Raw genomic sequence first — 8,076 nt, forward strand, 5'->3', positions numbered from 1 at the left:
TATGTCAGATACTAATCAAAAGTGTGGATTTTCTTGAGTAAACTGATATTTAAACAAAATTAAATCCACTTAGTGGCTTTTGTGGCCATGCACCTTCCTAATTATTTTTGCCATCACAGCTGCCTTCTTTTTTGGTATTTTGCAGATCAGTTAGAAATATTATATTTTTCATAAACCTTGAAAAACAAAACTTTTCTCCAAGGATATCTTTGGTAGGGTTGGACTTTGTTATGCATAAAACAGGGGTCCCCAAACTTTCTCCTGTGAGGGCCACATAACTTGTCCCTTCTCTGATGGGGGGCCGGGGTCAGTTTGTAACAGGAAAAGTGTGACGATTGTAAGAGTGCTAAACATAAAAATGTATTGTTTTTCAGAAAGCACAATCAAATAACCTTTTCTGGATTCTTCAGAGAACAAAAGTCAGGAAATAACACTATTTATGAAATAAATAATAACCAAATAACACTGGGTTCTCCACATAAAAAAAGGGTTAGGGTCAATTATATGCATGTATAAAACAGATACTAACTAGTAGTTAATAATAAATAAAGTTCATTACTAAGGAACATTTATTTTATTGCAAAATTCCAACTTATCAAATAAAAATGCACATATATGAAAATACTCTAGTATTGTTCAGGGGGCCGGACCAAATGTGGAGGCGGGCCGCATCTGGCCCGCGGGCCGTAGTTTGGGGACCACTGGCATAAAATAATGGGTTATAGCAAGAAAAAAAATTCAACCAAATGTCTTTTACCTTCTTGTGCAGGAATTTTAACAAGTCATGCCACAATATCTCAGTTGAGTTGGTCAGCCACACCTGGGAAAGTTCAACAATATTCAGTGTTTTTTATTATTAATTTTGATTTCAATGTACTTTGTGGGATTGCCAAATTATTCTAGACTGATAGATGTCAGTGACTGTGTTATTTGTTCTTCAGATTGGAAGCAGTCTGTTTTTTGTTCTTAGATCTTGTAGTCTGCTTTATGCTGTCAGACAGGTTCTATTTAAAGTTTTGTTAAAGTGATTTCTTGATAGTATAAGAATCAGGATAGGGAAAAAAACCTGTTCCTTATTATAATTACATGCCTTTTAACGAGGGGGTCTTGTATCGTTTCCTGTCATAGACAACTCCAGTGCAACATTGCAATGATAACTACCAAAAGTGGCCATAGGAGGGCAGCATAAGACCACTAACGGGTTTTCATTTAATCTGTAATTAGTAAGCAAACACTGTGGCTCTGTTCAGTGAGCTTCAACAGTTTATTGAATATTGAATAGAGTTTGTTAATTTCTCTTCACACTCAATCATATCAAACAGTCAAACATAATTAAGCATTTAAAGATTAGATTTTACAGGCTATCAATTAGGCTCTCGCATGTCCTTGGAACTTTCTGCAAGTAAGACATTTTAGAAAATCTGTGGTAATAAGTTACAATATTTAACACAAACCTGGATGGTGAGAAACTCCTACTACAGCTTGCTGATGCTGGAAATATCTGGGATATAAGGCTTTTGTATACTTAAACTAAGGCAGAAAAGATTCTTCAATCTTTTCAACAGGTTTAACCTTCACAGCTGTGTAAGAGAAATTGGAATGACCAGGCCACCACTGGGTTTGATTTAAACAACCCTGAAGAGACAGAGCAGGATGTTTGGATGTGTTGTATGCTTACTACCAAACCTCACAGATGTGCCGTATTTCTCTGAGAGCTGTTTTCTCCTCTAAACACTAACAGATTGGGGAAAAATAAACAGAATGGAGATCATATTTTCTTGCGACCTGCTTCCTGAAAGCACGTGATTGAGATATAATATTTTATATAATGTCTTATCTTTTCATCTGTGCCGCTGGATGCAAATTGAGCCTGTGGCAGAGGGCTGCTGCTGTTCCCAGCAGGACGTCCATCCGTTTTGAGCCGACTCCTTAGCATCAGGAGCAGCTGCGGGGAGGACAGAGGAAGGTCACAACCAAAATGAGACTGAGTGTGTTCAGCAACAAAAGAGCCTTGGCCCTGTGGTTTCAAGGGCAAGATTTATGCAAAAAAATCTCTGCACATGAAAAATGGAGCACAGTGGAGCTCATTAAGGTGTTAGTCATGCACAATATCTTTCAAATCAAATGCTACAAAGCCTCAGCCTTTTCGCTGTCATTTCAGGGATCGTCTCTTCACTACTTAATATGCTGCAGCATACTGACTGCTGTTCAAATACATTCCATAGTTGTTGAGTGCTTACTAACTTGAAGGATTTTCTCCCTGATGTGTTAAGTACCCAGCAGATCAGACGTAGCTGCTCCCTGCAAATGATAGCTCTAAATTCAGAGGTGAAGGATACCATAGATTTGCCTTTTTATGTACAATTTCATAATCATAATAAAACTATAAAGTGTTATCCTAATCAGTGGTGTAAAATAAATAGCATTTCATTTGGTATGGTGACATATTCAGAATAGTCTTGGTCAGGTTTCATTGTGTTTGCATAGTAAGAGCCTTTATATCATACATCACATCACCCATCCACTTTCTTACACCCTTGTCCCTAGTGGGGTCTGGAGGGTTGCTGGTGCCGATCTCCAGCAAGACATTTCGTACAGCCTGGACAGGTCGCTAGTCCACCACAGGGCAACACAGAGAAAGACAACCATGCACACACAGGCACGCCCACCCCCGCACACACACCTAAAGAGAATTTAGAGAAACCAATTAACCTGACAGTCATGGTTTTGGACTGTGGGAGGAAGCCGGAGTACCCAGAAAGAATCCATGCATGCACAGGGAGAACATGCAAACTCCATCCAGAAAGACCCCGGGCCGTGAATCAAACTCAGGACCTTTTTGCTGCAGGGCAAAAGTGCTACCAACTGCACTACTGTGCTGCCCGTATCTTATATTAATGAGCTGAAATGTCAATCAAAGAGGAACATGAGGAGGAATATATATTTCTCCATATTTCTTAATATGATATAAACTATAAAAAAACAATTTATGTACCCCCCGCCACCCCAAAAAAAAAAAAAAAATTAGCAATATAAACAAGCATTTAAGAGCAATAAGTAAATTTTTTAGATTATTCTTTTAATTGGGAGATTGAAAAAACTAACTGGTAAATCTAAAAGTGATCTAAGTTCCAAATATTGAATAAAGTAAATGAAGTCATAAATATTGGGTGGTGATGTTTATATTTTATTTAAAGTCAATATCTAAGGATTAGAAATGATTTAGGTTTAGGTGTCTCACTATAATTGACCAAATAACTTTATTAACAAAACAATACTTAAAGTAACTTTTCATCCTAAGGTTTTCTAGGAGATTTAAAGGCGAGTGCTAGAAGTGACACTTTCTGACAACATCTTGTTAATCTTTCATTCATAGTCAGTTGTTTTGAAATCAATTATGCTGCCTTTGTTTTAAATGATCTATTGAGTGTGTTGTTAGAATTATTGTTTGTTCTTTTCTGTTTTCAATAGTCGTGGTTTAGCACTGGAAGAGCTGTGTTCATAAAGCCTGTAAAATCTCATTTCATTCATGCCATCTGTTCTGCCTCTTGCTCCCACTGGCATAAATGTGATTAACTTGCCTCTTTTGGAAAAAGAGTCTACACTGGACCAATAAAAACTGTAAAAAAAACCAAAAACATCCAAACATTGAAATTATTTTCTTATATGTCCTTAAATGTATATCATATGCACGTTTAGAAAGTAAATATGTGTTTATGTGTGTCTGAAATACTTAAGAGCACACATCAGAGGCAAAACACTTTCATTTCATTGTGATCATACATGCATATATAATAGGTTTTAGACAGAGAAGGGTGGGACAGTAGGTCAAGTTTGGCCAATCTCTTTTTTTGCCTGTTCCTTGGCAAGGCTTGGCAGTGAATGATTGGCTGTTGGAATTGCATCAGCAGGACACTTGAGGACACCACCAGGCAGCTTTCAACAGACAGCTTTGTTCGTTCCTCAGTCTTGCGCAACAAGCAGCAAACTATGTGGCTGAGAAATGACTCCCATGCAACACCAAGTACTTCGATCAACCAGATGTTTCCCTCCCTGAGCTTGTTGTTATCACACTTGTTTTATAGGACATCCGTGAACATTCTGATTCTGTCTTCATCTCGGTTCAGACTGTCAGCATGCCAGTTAGCAAACATTTAGCATATGCTCGGAGACGTGATATTTCACAGCATATGTTATGTGACAAAATATGCCACACAGCCATATGGTCAGAGTGTATTAATACATCAAAACAGATGAGACTAACCAACATTATTTGAAATGTTCTTCTTGTTTGGGGAAAATGACAAAAAGGTCAGTAGTGCAACTTCCGATTGTATACCTTTACTTTTAAAGTTTAAAGTTCATATATAATCATTTTTGCACCTTTTTCATTTCAGCTGTGTTCAGACTTGTATCTCACGATGGTTATGTTCATCCTTTCTTGAATGATGAAATATGTGAAAAAGCATGAAATAACACATTTTTCTGCGCAAGGCAAATAAAACTTGCCATGGCGGAAAAATTATACGTTTGGAATGCTTAACTTGGACATCGGTGGATTACACAATGATGCAAGACAAAAAGGAGTGATTGCGTCATTGCCTGCTCATGCTTTAGTTAGGAATGCAAAAACGTATGGAGATCTGTCCAGTGAAGAGGAGGATACCTATCAAACCAGCACTCTACAGAAGATTTAAAAGTTTCAAAAGTCTCACTTTGGTATCTCCAGACTAGTGGTTTCAAACAACGCGATTTAGGTTATTTTGTTAATTTTGCCGCAACATTTAGTTATAGATATGCAACACAAAATAGCTCAGTTTAATGCTACAGCCGCTACATAGCCCTCATATCCATCTTAGAAACGGTCATCTCTCTATATGTCTTATAACCTGATATTTTCCTGAGGTCTCTATTTCTTCCTTGATGTCTTTGTCATTGGTGGAACGATACTGACCCCTACTGACAGAGTAGGTGATGGACAACAACATATTCTATATTTTCAGCCAAAATTAATGATTCTTTGTGCTCTAACCCCAAAAGCAAAACTAGTAAAGAACACAGAAAACACAAAACAATATACATTTACACAAATGTATATTGTTTTGTGGCCACAGAAGCTCAATTGTGAAAAGTTAAAAGTGTGTAATTTCTTACACTTCAATATATTTAATATTAGAAAATGTGAATTCAAGATGGAATCTTTGACAACAGAAGAACATTCTCCACAAACAGATCCCTTTTTAAATTGATTTAGTTTATTTAATTAGCACCAATTCAGAAAATAATTTATTGCCAGGTACTTTACATAAACAGGTCATTCCAATTTCAGTACTAGTTATACTACAGTTGCTGTTTGCTGCAGTTCAACTTTGTAACAAACCCTAATCCTATACAACACTGTACAAATTAGAGCAAATCTATTCTGACTTAATAACAGCTTTGCAGTGTAAATATTGAACTTCGTTGGCACAAACTTGTGCCTGCTATTTTAGCAGGTAGAAGGCTTATTTTTTCCTAACAAGTTGCTTCTCATACACCGATATTCACCCAAGTCATTAACACAACATGCTAATATTAACAGAATTAAACTACATTGTTTTACATTTGAGCATTTCTTAATATTGCTATAGAAAAGGCTGATTGGGTCATTGGGTAAATACTGTATTTTGGTCTTTGAAGGATTATGGGGATTTATAAAGCTCACAATTTCTATCCCAATATTTGGTTAAGCTACCCAACGTCTGTCTCAGCTTAGATTTAAGACAAAACCCAGTAGCTGCTGTGAGTGAATCTATGAGTTTTGTGTGAGTTTAGGGGTTTTGGAAAATGACACAAATCCTTGAGTCAAATCTATTGGTATTGTTAGAAGTGCTTTCAGTAAAAAGCAGGTCTTTAGCTGACAAAAATCCCCTGCTAAGATGTTTTTTGAAAGTGTTGTTAATATTTAATGTAACACCAACTTTATAATTCAAAAGTTGTATTTGTCAGCTTTGAGCTGCCCTGAAGGAGCAGTACTTTTTACACACAGAGCGAAATACTGAAGCTGTATCAACTAGATTGTGAAACTCTTATGAAATTGCAACATGTCATAGCTGATTTATTTCACTATTGATTCAATCGAAAGACGTGTGATATTTTTTCTTCATGCCAGAGGTTTGAAGTAGTTTTCACCAGATATCTGATCTGAGATTTTTTTTGAACAAACTGAGTAAGTTTTTTTTTATTTATTCCGGGAAAGTGGAGTTCTCTTTCCTCTGGAGCAACTCTGGAGAATATTTGTTGAGGCGATGAAAGCAAATAAACTAAACACGGTTGATCAGCTCCAGCAGTATGAAACACAATCCCACAGATAAAGCAATGCTGTTCGGTTCATTAGGTGCGTTCTCCACTTCTCGTCCTTGCTATCACCACAAGACATGATTCTGCCTTGAAACAATAGATAAGAGCTTTGATATTTGCCCAGACTGAATTTTTGCAGCGTTGGGTTGACAGTGCACATCTGCTGTAAATGTTTGAAGCCTCTTCATATCCACATGTGGTGAGTTAATCTTGGGTTTGGCTGCTGTTTGCTGGAAATTTGCTGAAGTCATCCAACTCTACTTTGCTCAAAGGAACTATAAAGGTGTAATCACCTCACCTCCACAGGTGTGTGAAAAGTCCCTTCTTGTCTCATTCAACAGCTTTTTTCTGGTCACCTTAAACAGCTCCTAGGTAGCAAACATCTGCAGCTTTGGAAAAATGTTCTCATGGCATACTAACTAGTATTATCTTCACAAATGAAAAACAATTTTTTTTCGTTTCATTTCGAAAAATGAAACTTTCTTTTCATTCTGAATAAAAACTTAACTATTTTTTCATAGAGCTGAATCGATGGGACTACCTCTGTGAGACCACTGCACATTTCCCTTGTATACAAATGTATACAAAGATAAGTAGCTTAAGGTAAGAAAATTCCATCATCTGCATTACACATATCTTTTTTTTTAGCAGGTATGGACAAATGATACAAAATCACTTGATATTAACGGCAGCGATTAAAATCAAAGTTACCCAATCTCATGTTGTGATGGCCAAACATTTTGTCAACACTGATGAAGATTCATTGTTTTTGACAGGCTGAAATATAAAATTTGCTCACATGGCAAGGCAGGGGAGTTAGACTTATTTTCTGAGTAATAATTATTTAACCACCTGGGGATCCAGTAGATCTTGTATAGAACATTTAACTTTATTTCCAAAATGTCAAACCGTTATTACCATTCATCACAATGCACACATTTAAAGTCGAATAAAGACATATAATCTGCTTTCTTGCCACATGTGTGGTAAGATCCTAAAGCCTATCTCAGCCAAGGATATACCTAACTGCTTCTGAGAAAACCTATTATTATTCTATCATTGTCTATTTTCAAAACGTGCAAATTTAATCTGTTGCAAAAACTTAAAATGAGAGAAGTATTTTAAATTACATTAATTTAGTGAAGGTTGAATTTCAGACCTTTATGCTTGCTGTGGAGAAAGGAAGAGTTAAAAATAAAAATCTCTATTTTAGGCTACAAAATCTCCCGAACACCTTCAAGGACATTTTACATCTCCCCCATTCAAGTGTCAGAAATCTTAAATGACATCTTAATGTGGATAGAAATTTTTTGGGCGTAAAATAAAATTACTTTAAAGGTGAGCCGTTTCTGCTTTCCAAGCCATCCTAAATCAAGGTTAAAGAGGATGACATATACTTGCTCAGACAGATATCTATTCTGTGCAATTAGTTTTTTTCTGAAGAGCTCAGTAGGCTTTGTCCCTTAGGCATAAGCTGATTAGTAAGAAATAAAGTGGCTTAACTATCTAATAAACTATCTAAACTAAAATAACCTCCTAAACACTTAGGGATTTACTTATCTCCAAACTCCCTGTGCATCTAATCTCACACAAGCTGACACTGTCGGTTTCCAGAGCTTTAGTATCCGAGTTCTTGTTTTGTTTTGACCAGAAGTGTTCCTGCTTTGAAACGTTTGCCCCAGTGGACTCAGTTAAGCTTGACAAAGTTTTTTTTTTTTGTTTTTGTTTTTTTCTTGA

Source organism: Xiphophorus maculatus, chromosome 7 (assembly GCF_002775205.1).
Source record: "Xiphophorus maculatus strain JP 163 A chromosome 7, X_maculatus-5.0-male, whole genome shotgun sequence".
Lineage (NCBI taxonomy): Eukaryota > Metazoa > Chordata > Actinopteri > Cyprinodontiformes > Poeciliidae > Xiphophorus > Xiphophorus maculatus.